General features: G+C 38.5%; 1 long non-coding RNA gene across 1 annotated transcript; it reads right to left on the bottom strand.

Annotated features, from left to right (window-relative positions):
* Positions 1–229: 229 nt before the first annotated feature.
* On the bottom strand, positions 230–12,206 carry LOC147152393 (uncharacterized). The gene is made up of 3 exons (XR_015085783.1): positions 10,239–12,206; positions 3,540–3,616; positions 230–2,108 (listed from the first exon to the last, which is right to left on the bottom strand). It is a non-coding gene; the product is annotated as an uncharacterized LOC147152393 (long non-coding RNA).
* Between the last annotated feature and the right edge of the window lie 4,936 nt (positions 12,207–17,142).

Below are 17,142 nucleotides of genomic sequence, written 5' to 3'. Positions count from 1 at the left end.
TTAATTGTGAAACGCAAATCAAAAAACAAATTTAGGGTTGTATTTTCCATTTTCATTTTTTAAACAAAAATAGGATAACCGTTTTAACGGCCCTTTTAAAAAATAAAGTACAAAATATGTGGAGTTTTCTGGAAAGGGCTCGAATTTCCGTATTTCCAGTTTCAATGTTACATTTTCCATTTTTACGCTTTAAGCCGTTGGTTCGCGCTGCAGGAATCTCAGGAAGTAGTGTATTTTTGTAACATCTTTATTAACATTAACAAACCAAACACAGTTCTTAATACTGCACAAGTGTACATACATAATACACAGAGAGGAAAAAAAGAGGAGCCAGGGGGATTTTAAACAAAAATTCTAAATGAATAACAAAGCAACAGTCTTAATGGCTTTCATATTTTTAGAATCAAGAATAGAATTTATATACTGTTTGGTTTCTGCCTCGAAAATTATGGATAGAGGTTTTGAGTGACTAAATTTTGATTTGTGTAAATGGAATTTTGCTAGAATAATGATCAAATTTATAATAAATATTTGTTTAGCTGTCCCATCATTATTGAAGAAACCAAACAGTACATGTTCCCAACAAAGAACAAAATCAGAGTCAATATTATCAATGATGAATCTAGATATATCTTTCCAAAACTTGATGGTATATGGAAATTGCCAGAACAGGTGAATTAAGGTTTCAGGAGACACCATACAAAATAAGCAATCAACACAAATGTCTTTCTTGAACTTAAGAAGATAATGCTTGGTGGGATAGCACCTGTGTATAATTTTAAAAGACATTCCCCATAATTTATTTGTCAGAAGATAATTATATGGAAGAGACCAGATTTTTTCCCAGTGTACATTATTAACAAAACCAGACCAGTAAGAAATAACATTCAGTGTTGTAACTATCACTGTTAGCCCCATTGTTATCTCTACTTAAAAATGCATTTACAATGTATGTAATGTTGAAGGACTACTACTACTACTTTTGATTTTAAGTATACTCTACTAATCTGAGTCACTTTTTGAACGTACTAATAAATATAAATTGAAATAACACACCCGAAAGAAAGTGGGGCTCAGTGATTGGTTGATATTTGGGCCAATCAAAGCCTCGGAAAAAAAGTTATCTGCCATCTTGATTTGATCACCCGGGAAGCGTTTTCTCATGGTGGAACGCTTTTTATTTGACGGGGTTTTTTTCTTCTTCAAGACTTTGGAGACTAAAATATCTCTGTGTGGGGTCATTTACGTGTTAATTTACCATAATTTAAATTGACGCTGCTAACAAAAGACAGTCAGTCTTAAGTAAATATAATTTACGGACCCCCCCCACCTCCACCCAGCTAACCTGGATGTAACCGCGTTAGTTTCGCTGCGTTAAACACGACCAAATACATAGTTTGACGTTCTAACACTCTATTTTATTCTTATTGTTAATACTAGGTCTTTCTTGCTTTGAAATAGCGTGTTTTTGTTGAGTTTTGTGAAGTAATACGCCAATTCGGGTCATCGTCACCTAACTGATATCGTTAGACAGATCTTGCCTATAGATGTTTATTTACTAAAGACCAAGCTAAAAGCATTTGTTTATGGAAATTGGATAAAGCCAAGGGATTTTTTTCTATCTTGTAGTCACATAAAAGTATAAAGTTAAGACCTCCAATTTGAGCAAATATATAATTAGGAATACAGTTACAAATAGATGTAGGGTTGTCCAAGATTTGTTTTATCCAATTAATTTTAAGCGTGTTATTTAGGGTAGTAAAGTCAAGAAAGTTCAATACACCAGTTTCATAATTATTCATTACAACAGACCTTTTCACATAATGAGTCTTTTTTCTCCATAAGAAGTCAAAAAGCATTTTATCATTTATATTACAAATGTTCTTATGTACAAACAAAGAGATTGTCATGTCATGTCATCTTCCAAACCGCTTATCCTATATAGGGTCGCGGGGAGTTGCTGGAGCCTATCCCAGCCGTCAATGGGCGAAGGCAGACTACACCCCGAACTCGTCGCCAGCCAGTCGCAGGGCACACATAGACACTGTCACTGAGCGGGAATCGATCCCACGCTGCCCGCACACAACTCAGGCGTGTGTACCACTACACTATCAGCGGACACAAAGAGATTGCTGCATAAGAAAGACGTGATAATCCTTCCGCCTTTGTTAGCAACGTACGGCCTTTTAAAGAAAGATCCCTACCTAACCACTGTTTAAACTTTACTTTAGTTTTATTAATACCGGTAATTTGCTCAAAGTTCTCTATACATCTCATAACCTCATTTCTCATTATGGTAATCCCTAGATAGATTACCTTCTCTTTAATTGGTATATTATACACAGAGGTTTCAGTACAATCATGAATAGGAAATAGTTCACATTTGTTCAAATTCAGGTAAAGTCCAGAAGCAGCTGAGAATAGTGCTACTGTTTTAATGGCAACCGAGACTTGGCTAGAATTCTTCAGGAATAAGGTAGTGTCATCTGCAAGATGACTAATCAAGATTTCTCTGCCTGCAATAGATATATCCCTTGAATAGCACTTTCTTGACAGGTGAGGAGTTGAGTATACAAAATAAATAGATATGGCGAGGCCGGACAGCCTTGACGTATTCCACGATTTAGAGCAAATCTTGGGGAGGTACCATTTCTCAGTCTGATGGAACTGTTACCACTGGTGTATATAGTTTTGACGGCTTTACTGAAAAATTCACCAAATCCAATTTTTTCCATGCAGCAAAAAATGAACTCATGTTCCACCGTGTCAAACGCCTTATAGAAGTCCAAAAATAAAAGGTAACTATTATCAGAGCAGAGGAATGAATAATCAACAAGATCTAGAACGAGCCTAATATTATTAGAAATATGCCTTTTACTCATGAACCCAGATTGAACCTCATCAATAATTGGGTCAGTACACCTACTCTTTTAGCTATTATGGAAGCGAACACTTTATAGTCGTTATTCAATAAAGAAATGGGCCTCCAGTTATCAATGAAATTATTATCTTTTTTTGGTTTTAGTATCAAAGTAATCAATCCCTGTGTCAGTGAAAGGCGGAAGACAGCCTTTCTCAATGTTTACTAAAAAGACTTCAAGCAAAAAAGGAGCTGAATCTTTAACAAAGGCTTTATAGAACTCACCCGTGAGGCCATCAACTCCAGAGGATTTGTTCATTTTTAGATGTTCAATAGCAAAAACAACTTTGTCTAAAATTATATTGCCATCACATAAGTCTTGGAGCTATCTGTGTGACATTGTTCAGAGAATTTAGAAAGGTAGTTGACGAACGTTCTCAATACTTAGAGCTATACAGATTACTATAAAATATAGAGCAAAAATTGACTATGCATTTTGGGTCATCAGTTACAATGCCATCAGTATTTAGTTGCTCAATCAGATTAGTTTTTCCATGGTACCGTTCTAAATTTAAAAAATACGCTGAGTTCTGTTCACCTCAGGAAAACTATTATTTGAGACAGAACGACGTTATGAAATACATATTAATAAATTGGATATACACGTTGGTGAATTTACCTGCTGTGAAGATGCGTCTCCTGAGCCGCTGGAAGCGCCGTCCGATCCGCTCGCGTTCGCCATCTTAGTTTTCTTATCTACGCATGCGCGGGCAGAGGAATCGCGGATCAATTAGCTCCCCTTGGGACTTGCCTGTTCTGCGTGACGTCATCCTAATTTGCATGTTGTGCAGATTCGTGCTCTCACTAAAGTGATTCGTCCTCAGGAGGCAATTTGTGCGTAGTTTAGATTCGTAGTAGTAGAAGCGAGAGTTGTATTCACAAAACAATGGCACTCACAGTTTAAATTCAAACCCTCACAATTTTGATTCGTACTCTCAAGAAATGAAGTCAAACCCTTACAATTTTGATTTGTACTCACAAATTATTACTATTATGGATACGAATCTTTAATCATGGATATGCCATTTACTATTACAAATATGTCCACTGATAGTGTAGTGGTACACACGCCCGAGTTGTGTGCGGGTAGCGTGGGATCGATTCCCGCTCAGTGAATCTGTGTGCCCTGGGACTGGCTGGCAACCAGTTCGGGGTGTAGTCTGCCTTCGCCCATTGACGGCTGGGATAGGCTCCAGCAACTCCCCGCGACCCTGTATAGGATAAGCGGTTTGGAAGATGATGATGATGATGATATTACGAATACGAATCTTTTTCGTCGCGATCTTACTCCATCGAAGATGACATCATGAACTGGATTGTAATGCGTCAATTCATGAATGAACAGCTGTATTTAAAAAACAATAGTCATAAACTCTATATACACATATACATATATACATACATATACATATATACATTCATATACATACATATATATATGTATATATGTATATATATGTATATATATATATATATATATGTATATATATATGTATATATATATATATATATATGTATACATATATATATATATATATTTGTATATATATATGTATACATATATATATATTTGTATATATATATATATATATACATATATATATATATATATATATGTATACATATATATGTATATATATACATATATATACACATATATATATACATTTATATATATATATACACATATATATATATATGTATATATATAAATACATATATATGTATATATATATATATACATATATATATGACATACATTGATCGTTGATCATTCCTTTCCTTTTACCTCACTCTCTGACACTGCGGTCAAGCCATCACGCTTTCGTTTTTCCGAGGTCAAGCTATCCACTCCAACGTTTTTGAGTGCATGCGTATTCTAAACCTTACGGCAAATGCTTTTCCGCATGTCGCAACAAAATACATTACTAGGGCTGAACGATTTATCATTTTGGGACTGAAATCACAATCTCAGACAACGCGATTTCGAGATCGCCAAAGATGCGGTTTCTTTAAAGGGCACTTATCCCCCACGCTCACCATTAGTGGCATGCTACTGTTGGCAGGTCCAGCGACCAATTGGTTAAAAAAAAAAAATTAAAAAAAAAAAATTAAAAAAAAAAAAAAAAAGGGCTGTCCTACTACACGCGCTTGAATGCTAGGCGCTAAGCTAGCGTGTCCTGAAGCAGCACTGTCTTTATGTAAGTCCGTGCAAAGCAGCAATGAGCTGCGTGCTGCGCATCATCTCCTCAGTTGTGACAAATAAACGACCCCACTAACAAGTAGCGTTTTCACCGCGGAGGCAAACGAGGGGTCGCTAAGTGTGCTAATCCCTAAAGTGAAATGCAGAGTCGAGAATAGCAAAATAAGTGCTTAGGTGTACAGTAGACTTTTTACTGAAGCCTGACTAGAACCGCGTAATGGTGAAGATCCAGTAGTTATGAACAGAAATGTCATGTCATGTCATCTTCCAAACCGCTTATCCTATATAGGGTCGCGGGGAGTTGCTGGAGCCTATCCCAGCCGTCAATGGGCGAAGGCAGACTACACCCCGAACTGGTCGCCAGCCAGTCGCAGGGCGCACACATAGACACTGTCACTGAGCGGGAATCGATCCCACGCTGCCCGCACACAACTCAGGCGTGTGTACCACTACACTATCAGCGGACTTGAACAGAAATGTTGTATTACAATTAACACTTATCTAGAAAATGAGGCGAGGGCTACATTAGCTATTTAGCACATGCTCTAACACTGGCCGGAATTCACCAACAGCTTAAATAACCCAATCACAAATATTCTCATTGTGATTTTTACACTCACCATTACTGTTAGGACCAAAAGATTTAAATAATACCATTTGTATTTCAAGCCATACTGCTAAGCCCTCAGTCTCTGTTTGAAGCAGTTAAGTCTTAAGCAAAAATATGGGAAAATACTGACTTATGTACAAAGAGCATGTACATTAGAAAAAGGACTGCCTACCCTCACATAACCTCTTTAGTGTCATGTTTGTAAACGTTACTGTTCATTGTGACTTTTGCACTGAAGCTTGATTTCAAGAAAATCGCAAATTAAATCGAAATCGTAATATTAGTCAGAAAAATCGCAATACAATTTTTTTCTAAAATCGTTCAGCCCAATACAGTACACAATGCATCACTTCCCTCACGTTCGAACTGCCATAAAAAACATTCCTCCAGTAAGTGGAAAATAATTCCAGTGGAATCTTGTTCCTGGTGGTCCATACTATCAGCATACGAAGTTTGGACTGATTTTACTGTACAGTTTTTATAAAAATTAGAGGCAAAGTCGGTGCAAAATACAGTACATACAGTACAAAAATCATTTCCCTCAAGTTTGAACTGCCATAACAAACATTCCTCCAATAAGTAGAAAATCACTCCAGTGAATTCTTCTTCCTGGTGGTCCATACTACCAGCATACAAAGTTTGGACTGATTTTACTGTAGTTTTTACAAAAATTAGAGGCAAAGTATGTGCAAAATACAGTACAAACAGTACAGAAATCATCACTTCCATCACGTTTGAACTGCGATAAAAAACATTCCTCCAATAAGCAGAAAATCATTCCAGTGGATTATGGTTCCTGGCGGCCCATATTATCATCATGGGAAGTTTGGATTGATTTTACTGTACAGATTTTTCAAAAAATAGAGACAGTCTGCACAAAACACAGGACATACAGTACAGAAATCATTTCCCTTCAAGTTTGAACTGCCATAAGAAACATTCCTCCAATAAGTACAAAATCATTCCAGTGGATTATTGTTCCTGGCAGCCAATACTATCATCATCTGAAGTTTGGACTGATTTTACTGTACAGACGTTTTAAAAATTAGAGGTCAAGGCTGCACAAAATACAGTACATACAATACAAAAATCATTCCCCTCAAGTTTGAACTGCCATAAAAAACATCCATTCATCCATTATCGATACCACTTATCCTCACAAGAGTCGCGGGGAGTGCTGGAGCCTATCCCAGCTGTCTTCGGGCAGTAGGCGGGGGACACCCCAAATTGGTTGCCAGCCAATCGCAGGGCACACAGAGACAAACATCCGCACTCACAATCACACCTAGGGGCAATTTAGAGAGTCCAATCAACTTACCATGCATGTTTTTGGTATGTGGGAGGAAACCGGAGTACCCGGAGAAAACCCACACAAGCACGGGGAGAACATGCAAACTCCACACAGGGAGGCCGGAGCCGGGATCGAACCCACGACCTCTGAACTGTGAGGTGGACGTGCTAACCAGTCGACCTCCGTGCCACCCGCCATAAAAATCATTCCTCCAATAAGTAGAAAATCACTGCAGTGGATTCTTCCTGGTGGTCAATACTATCAGCATACAAAGTTTGGACTGCTTTTTCTGTACAGTTTTGAAAAAAATTAGAGGAAAAGTCTGCACAAAATACTGTACATACAGTACAGTAATAACCATTTTCCTCAAGTTTGGACTGCCATAAAAAACATTCCTCCAATAAGTAGAAAATCATTCCAATGGGTTCTTATTTCTGGGGGGCCATCCTATTAGCAAACGAAGTTGGAACTGATTTTACTGTACAGTTTTATTTTTTAAATTAGAAGCAAATTCTGCACAAAATGCAGTACAGAAATCATCATTTCCCTCAAGTTTGGACTGTCATGAATACCATTCCCTCAATAAGTAGAAAAGCATTCCAGTGGTTTCTTCTTCCTGAAGAGGAATACTATCATCATGTCAAGTTTGGTCTACTTTTACTGTACATTTTTTTTTTTAAATTAGAGGCAAAATCTGAGCAAAACATAGTACATATGGTACAGAAATCATCACTTCCCTCACGTTTGAACTGCGATAAAAAACATACCTCCAATAAGTAGAAAATCTTCCCAGTGGATTATTGTTTCTGGCGGCCCATACTATCATCATGTGAAGTTTGAACTGATTTTACTGTACAGAATTTTAAAAAAATAGAGACAAAGTCTGCGCAAAATACAGTACATACAGTACAGAAATCATTTCCCTCAAGTTTGAACTGCCATAAGAAACATTCCTCCAATAAGTACAAAATCATTCCTGTGGATTAATACTCTTCCTGGTGGCCCATACTATCATCATGGGAAGTTTGGATTGATTTTACTGTATGGATATTTCAAAAATTAGACACAAATTGCGCAAAATACAGTACATACAGTAACCAAACCATCACTTCCCTCAAGTTTGAACTGCCATAAAAAACATTCCCTCAATAAGTAGAAAGTTATTCACGTGGAATCTTCTTCCTGGGGGCCCATACTATCAGCATGTGAAGTTTGGGGTTATTTTACTGTACAGGTTTTTGAAAAATTGGAGGCAAAGTCTGCGCAAAATACCTTATATACAGTACAGAAATCATCATTTCCCTCACCTTTGAACTGCCATGAAAAACATTCCTTCAAAAAGTAGAAAATAATCCCAGTGGGTTATTCTTCCTGAAGAGGAATACTATCATCACATCAAGTTTGGACTGATTTTACTGTATGGATTTTTCAAAAATTGGAGGCAAAATCTGCGCACAATACAGTACATAAAGTACAGAAATCATCACTTCCCTCACGTTTGAACTGCGATAAAAAACATTCCTCCAATTATTGGAAAATAATCCCAGTGGGTTATTCTTCCTGAAAAGGAATACTATCATCACATCATGTTTGGACTGATTTTACTGTACAGATTTTTCAAAAAATAGGGACAAAGTTTGCACAAAATACCGTACATACAGAACAGAAATCATTCCCCCCAAATTTGAACTGCCATAAGAAACATTCCTCCAATAAATACAAAATCATTCCAGAGGATTATTGTTCCCGGCAGCCCATACTATCATCATCTGAAGTTTGGACTGATTTTACTGTCCAGATGTTTAAAAAAAAGTAGAGTCAAATTCTGTGCAAAATACAGTACATACAGTACAGAAATCATTTCCCTCAAGTTTGAACTGGCATAAGAAACATTCCTCCAATAAGTACAAAATCATTCCTGTGGATTACTGTTCCTGATGGCCCATACTATCATCATTGGAAGTTTGGATTGATTTTACTGTCCGGATTTTTCAAAAATTAGATGCAAATTGCGCAAAATACAGTACATACAGTAGACAAACCATCACTTCCCTCAGGTTTGAACTGCCATAAAAAACATTCCCTCAATTAGTAGAAAATTATTCAAGTGGATTCTTCTTCCTGGGGGGCCCATACTATCAGTATGTGAAGTTTGGTCTTATTTTACTGTACAGTTTTTTCAAAGATTGGAGGCAAAGTCTGCACAAAATACCTTATATACAGTACAGAAATCATCATTTCCCTCTCATTTGAACTGCCATAAAAACCATTCCCTCAATAAGTAGAAAATAATTCCAGTGGATTATTCTTCCTGAAGAGGAATACTATCATCACATCAGGTTTGGACTGATTTTACTGTGCGGATTTTTCAAAAATTGGAGGCAAAGTCTGCGCAAAATACAGTACATACAGTACAGAAATCATCACTTCCATCACGTTTGAACTGCGATAAAAAACATTCCTCCAATAAACAGAAAATCATTCCAGTGGATTATGGTTCCTGGCGGCCCATATTATCAACATGGGAAGTTTGGACTGATTTCACTGTACAGATTTGTCAAAAAATAGAGACAGTCTGCACAAAACACAGGACATACAGTACAGAAATCATTTCCCCTCAAGTTTGAACTGCCATAAGAAACATTCCTCCTATAAGTACAAAATCATTCCAGTGGATTATTGTTCCTGGCAGCCAATACTATAATCATCTGAAGTTTGGACTGATTTTACTGTACAGATGTTTACAAAAAATAGAGGAAAAGTCTACGCAAAATACAGTACAGAAATCATAATTTCCCTCAAGTTTAAACTACCATGAAAACCATTCCTCCAATTAGTAGAAAATCATTCCAGTGGATTATTGTTCCTGAGGGCCCATACTATCAGCATGCCAAGTTTGGACTGATTTTACTGTACAGTTTTTTTCAAAAATTGGAGGCAAAGTATGTGCAAAATACAGTACACACAGTACAGAAATCATAATTTCCCTCAAATTTAAAAAAAGAGATATCCACTGAAATACACTCAAAATTAAAACATCTACTCTTTTTCACAATTTTGTCTGTTTGTGCTTCAGTTCTGACTGCTAAAGGTAATGGCGCAGGAGAAAATGCAGTTCTGAACACGATCGAAAAAACATGAAAATCTAAAAGCTCGACCCTGACTGTTGGCCGAAAGCAACTCTGTTACTTTAGAATAAAAGTAAGATACATACCCTTGACGACTGGTCATCGTAAACTCCGATTTGCACAATAAAAAAGGGAACTTCTATGCAGGCAATTAACACGAGTAGGAGCCGTCTCAGCTATCATGCGCTCATTAATTGTTGGTGGACCGATTGGTTATTGCACTGTTTGCTATTAGTGATTTAACCCTCCTGTTGTTCATATGTCAGGAACATGAAATGTTCCGGGTCACCCAATACGTGTTTTATCACAGATGTCAGAAAACAAAACCATTAAAACACAATTTTCAAAAATATTTTATCATTATTACTAACAAGTCTATGAATACTTGTCAATACTTACCTCTAATGGGTAATGGTTCAATTAGGATAATCCACACGTTTTGAATACTTGTCAATACTTACCTCTAACGGGTAATGGTTCAATTAGGATATTCCACACGTTTTTCAGGAAAAAAAAAATACATGGTCACTTTTTTTTTTTTTTAAGTTTCACCACTTCATTACTTTTGAAAGACCAACATATAAAACACTAGTTTTACATATCAGTAAAAAATGATATTTAAATTGTATTTTTTTTAAATACGCTGTTTTAAACCAAAAATGAAACAAAAAACAATGCACTGTTTTTAAACAAAAAATGAACGAAAAACAAGCTATGACAATTTGAACTTGCTGTGCGTGTGCGTGAGCGTGTGTGTGTGCGTGTGTGTGTCTGTCAGTCTTTCTGTACACAGTAATTTTCGTAGAGTACATTTTACTCTAAAAAGAGAATATTTGGTCCTAGTCTGAACAGACTTGGAAGAGAATAAAATTCAGTAAAGAGTAACGTTTTTTTTCACTGAGAAAGTAAATTTTACAAGGGGAGTTTTTTAGTCAATTTTACTTGCATTGAATTAGTTTATAAAAAAATAAATTAAAAAAAGTCAAGTGTTGAGGAACATACCATCAACCTTCAGGTTAAGAAATGGCCACATGAGCTATGTCACTGCTGTCTATAGACCCCCGAATCCTGTCTCCTTTTGGAGGTACTGTACACATATTCCGCCTGACATGAGTGATTTACAAAAGTCACATTAGGAGGGCAAAAGCTTAGGTGGTAGGTTGGCCATCTCCCAACCTGAGGTTTGTGGGTTTGTTCCTCAATCCTCAAGAAACTCTTTTAAAACAGACCAATACAATGCAAGGAAAATTGACTCAAAAACTTTCCTTGTGAAATATCACACTATCTGACTTCCAGTAATGGCGGGTGAGGAGTAGACATGTTTACTCCTCATTCCTGCGTGAGGTCATGGGCGAAGATATCTTGCCAACTCCTCCCGTTTTGGACCGCGCTCATCGATCGCTAACAGCTAAACCCAGACACGGCAAAAGACCGAGGCCTGTTATCGTCAGGTTTCATAACTTTCAAACGAAGGAGATGGTCATTTGAAAAGCTCGAAAGAGAAGATCTGACATGAACTACCACGGAAAACCCATCTACCTACATGAGGATTACACCCCCGAAGTCATGGAGCAACCCATAGCCTATCGGGACGTGATGCAGCAGCTGTACAAACGGCTGAAACCTTCGCTCCTCTAGCCGCTAGGCTGCTGATGGAGAGAGAATTCGGCTGCAATCCGTGGAGGACGCTAAGGAGTACCTTTCTACCAAACAGGCTTAGTGACTCTTCATCTGGCTATGGAACTATTTACCTCGTCGGAATTCGCTGTGTCCCAGGTTCTCACATGACAGTTCATAAACGTCCGACAAGTTGGTACCGCATTCTACTTGACTATTGCTGACTGCTAAATTCATGTTATTTTTCCTATTTTTCGGGGGCCTTCCTGTGGTTATTTTTCATGTTATATTGTTTGCCTTTCATATTTCAATATGAGTGTACTTACGTATTTGTGCATATTTATGTGTATTGCAATGCAATTCACAAAAGCAGAATGCATTTGTGTATGTACCTATGGGGTGTGAAGTTAACACATTTAACATTCATGTCATGTCATGTCATCTTCCAAACCGCTTATCCTATATTGGGTCGCGGGGAGTTGCTGGAGCCTATCCCAGCCGTCAATGGGCGAAGGCAGACTACACCCCGAACTGGTCGCCAGCCAGTCGCGGGGCACACATAGACACTGTCACTGAGCGGGAATCGATCCCACGCTGCCCGCACACAACTCAGGCGTGTGTACCACTACACTATCAGCGGACTCATTTAACATTCAATTTTTATTTATTATTTGTTTGTTTTTTCGTGGGTAAAGCTCTGCTGTATTTCTCTGTTTTTCCAAATCTTACATAGCCTTTTAAATACTATCACAGAAGATTGAAGACTCTTCATTTTTATTTATTTTATTTTTTTAAATTCAGACTGTTCACAGGTCCACTGATAGTGTAGTGGTACACACGCCTGAGTTGTGTGCGGGCAGCGTGGGATCGATTCCCGCTCAGTGACAGTGTCTATGTGTGCCCTGCGACTGGCTGGCGACCAGTTCGGGGTGTAGTCTGCCTTCGCCCATTGACGGCTGGGATAGGCTCCAGCAACTCCCCGCGACCCTGTATAGGATAAGCGGTTTGGAAGATGACATGACATGACATGACTGTTCACTTAATTAATCCGATTGGCAGTTCCTTATTCGACGTATGTTTGTGTTACTCTATTACTTGTTCCCTATTCTTGGTATTTTGGAACAATTCAAGATACTATCTGGTTATAAAATTAATTTGAACAAAAGTGAATATCTCCCAATTAAGCCTTCCTCTTTCCATATTGCCTTTTAAGAAGGCGACCCGATTGAAATACCTTGGCGTTACCGTGACAAAGTCACACTCAAAATTATTCGCCATGAACTTTCAACCCTTACTTGACCTTACTTGGTCTACTCTCCCTCTTTCTCTAGTCGGTTGGGTTAAATGATGGTACTTCCTCGCTTCCTTTACATGTTTGAACATATTCCTGTATTCATTCGTAAATCTTTTTTTGCCACACTTGACCAGGAAATTACATCTTTCTTATGGTGTAATAAACAAGCTCCCATCAAGAGGTCAACTCTTCAGCTTCCTAAAGCTCTTGGAGGTCTAGCCTTACCGGATTTCCGTAGATACTACGGGGCTAGTAATATCAACAAAATACTTTTTTGGAATGTTGAGGTCACTCCCGATGACTGCCCTCATTGGGCCAACATGGAACTGTCCTCCTCATCACTCTCACTATGGTCAATAGTCTGCTCTCAGTTGCCTCTTTCATTCAAACGAGTATCATGTCGTACTTGAAACATTGAATATTTGGAGCCAATTCAGAAGACAATTTGGTCTACATGGTGGGTCTAGACTCGCACCTGTTTACCGGAACCATTTGTTTATCCCATCCTGTTCTGACCGAGCTTTTGAATCCTGGTCAAACTGTGGTCTGAAGACCCTTGACAGCCTTTACATTGATGGCGTATTTCCTTCGTTTTCTGACCTTTTAAAAAAAATTATGCTCCCTCGCTCGAATTTATTTTGTTATTTCCAGGTTTGGCATTTTCTCCAAAACCAATTCCCTCACTTCCCGAATCGTCCCCCCGAGACCGCGATGGATTCTCTCCTAATACACAAAGCAACACAAAAATCTTTAATTGCAACATTGTATTATTCAATTTTTAACATTAATCCAACCTCCTTTAATGAATTGAGGTATGTCTGGGGCCAGGACCCTAATATCACAATCACTGACAAACAATGGGACCGGATTCTTAATCTTGTACATTCCTCATCAATTTGTGCACCAACTTCTACAATGCAAGATCTTACACAGAAGCCATCTCACCAATTCAAGATTGGCAAAAATCTTTCCGGACAGATCTGACGCTTGTAGTAGATCTAACCTCTCAATCACATGCACATGTTCTGGTCATGTCCCAAACTTAATGACTTCTGGCACGCTATCTTCAACACGTTGGGCAAGGTCCTGGGTACTACAGTAAACCCTGACACACTTACTGCCACTCCTTCGGTCCAAGAACACTCAAACTATTATTTCTTTCACTACTCCGCTTGCGAGGAAACTCATTCTACTTAAGTGGACTCACTCGTCCCCACCCACTCATGATAGATGGATTCAGGAAATTTTACAATGTGTGAGGCTTGAGAAGATCAGATTTTCCCTCAAAGGTTCCCTGCAGGCCTTTCACAAAAGCTGGCAGCCCTTCTTGCTTCATATAGATCCCCTGCAGATTGATGGGGAGAACCATTGAGTTGCTGATTGTTTTTTCATTTATATAAGTTCCCCCTAGTTCATTTATCTTAGGATATTTGTTTAATACCATTATTGTTATTCAACTCTTTTTTGTATTTTTTTTAACCCATTTTATTTATTTAACTCGTCCTAATTTATCCATCCATCCATTATCTGTACCGCTTCTCCTCACAAGGGTCGCGGGGCGTGCTGGAGCCTATCCCAGCTGTCTTTGGGCAGTAGGCGGGGGACACCCTGAACTGGTTGCCAGCCAATCGCAGGGCACACAGAGACAAACATCCGCACTCACAATCACACCTATGGGCAATTTAGAGTATCCAATCAACTTACCATGCATGTTTTTTTTGGAATGTGGGAGGAAACCGGAGTGCCCGGAGAAAACCCACGCAGGCACGGGGAGAACATGCAAACTCCACACAGGGAGGCCGGAGCCGGGATCGAACCCACGACCTCTGAACTGTGAGGCGGACGTGCTAACCAGTCGACCACCGTGCCGCCCGTCCTAATTTATTTATTTTTAAATACCTGAAGTGTGTGGTGTGAATGTGTGGTTGAGTGTGTTGTTCGGGTACAGTATGACAATTTATTTTCACTTGTTCTTTAACTCTGATGGAGAAATACATACGATTTGTACCTGTTGAAAAGTGTTTTTTTTTTTTAGTATCTCCTGATCGAATGTACCCGTCTCATAACTGAAAAATGTCAATAAAAATATTTGACAATAAAAAAAAAAAAACTTTCCTTGTAAAATTTGCAGAGTGAAAAATCTTGTGAAAGACTTTTCTTTTCAAGTAAATAACTGGGACCTAATACAGAGAAATATATACTCTATAGAAACTATAGAAATTTGCTTTGTACAAACACACAGCACATGAATGTTCTCATCACACCGTGCTTTATACCAATGAACTTTGCACATTTCACAAAGGTCATGCTTGTCTTGACATGTTCAGATGGCCTGCAGACACGGCTCCTCTTCCTATTTATCCCACCCTCAGCAGCAACATATGATGGATGTTTAAGGTTATTCTTCTTAATCTGTCTGAGTAATTTTTTGTGTCAGATTTTTTTCATGTACAAGAATCTCATTCCATTATGGCGGATGCCACCTTCTGGAGGTCTCAGTGGGGTGATTCATTTTGGCTTACCCATGGTACGGAACGGTAAAGTGGGGTAGCTACTGTACTTTAAAGTACAGGTTTAGTGGAGATGTCTTACTTATTGAGTGTGATTTGGGTGTACATTTTATCTGTCAAGTAATTAAATACAATGACTTTATTATCCTTTTAGGTAATATTTACGGCTACAACTCTAGAACAGAAAATAATAACCTTTTACTGACTATAGAGGCCATCTTGTCAAAATGGCTAGTCAAATTTCCAAATGCTTACTTGATTTTAGGAGGGGACTTTAACTGTATTTTGGATGGCAATGTGGATAAATGGACTCGCACTCCGACATATAGAGCTAATGACAATCTCAAAGCTTTAGTGGATAGGTTTAGTCTTGCAGATATATGGAGAGTGAAATACCCTAACAGCAGGGCTTTCACTTGGAGTAATAGAAATGGTTCAAGTCAGACAAGGATTGACTTTTGGCTAATTTCTGAGAGTTTTGACACAGCCCATGTTAAAGTAGATATATTACCTACTCCTCTTATAGACCATAAAGCAATACTCCTTAAAATTAATCTATCCTCCTCTAATGATATTAATTTACAGTCAACCAACTGGAAACTCAACTGTTCACTTTTATCGAAATGAGATGTCAAAAATGAGATTACTAGAGTGATATCATATTATTGAACCAGAGTGAAATTAGAAAAGGCGGCACGGTGGTCGACTGGTTAGCACGTCCGCCTCACAGTTCAGAGGTCGTGGGTTCAATCCCGGCTCCGGCCTCCCTGTGTGGAGTTTGCATGTTCTCCCCGTGCCTGCGTGGGTTTCCTCCGGGTACTCCGGTTTCCTCCCACATTCCAAAAACATGCATGGTAAGTTGATTAGGTGTGATTGTGAGTGCGGATGTTTGTCTCTGTGTGCCCTGCGATTGGCTGGCAACCAATTCAGGGTGTCCCCCGCCATCTGGGAGGCACTCAGAGTCGAGCCGCTGCTCCTCCACGTTGAGAGGAGCCAGCTGAGGTGGCTCGGGCATCTGATTAGGATGCCTCCTGGACGCCTCCCCGGTGCGGTGTTCCGGGCATGTCCCACCGACAGGAGGCCCCGAGGACGACCCAGGACACGTTGGAGACAAATAAGATTGAAAAAAGAAGTGTCATTTAAAATTGTTCATGGGATTTATCCAACTAAAGCTTATTGAAAAACAAGTTCAAGAAAGACATTGATATAAATTGTAACTTCTGTTCCGACTCCTGAAACTGTGCTCCACTTGCTTTGGCAATGTTCATCAGTAGAATCTTTATGGTGTAACCTAAATATTTTATAACAAGTTATCTTGAAAAAGGTTTTGTGCTATTTTGGAAACATGTGCTTTTTGGTTTTGATGAAAAAAATGTGAGAAAATCACAAGTGTATTTGACTAATTTACTTTTAATAATGGCAAACTTTCATATTCATAAATGTAAGGTCATGGGAAGGATTCCTAGCTTCACTGTTTTCATTAACAAATTCAAACATTATATCTTTACAATTAGGTACAGTACTCCCTGAAACAGAAAGCAATTACAACTATTTCTGCTCGGGTTGAAT

This window comes from Filicampus tigris, chromosome 2, assembly GCF_054856515.1.
Source record: "Filicampus tigris isolate MCC_2025a chromosome 2, RoL_Ftig_1.0, whole genome shotgun sequence".
Classification (NCBI taxonomy): Eukaryota; Metazoa; Chordata; class Actinopteri; order Syngnathiformes; family Syngnathidae; genus Filicampus; species Filicampus tigris.
The sequence above is the reverse complement of the archived record's forward strand: the minus strand, read 5'-3'. Positions and strand labels throughout refer to the sequence as shown.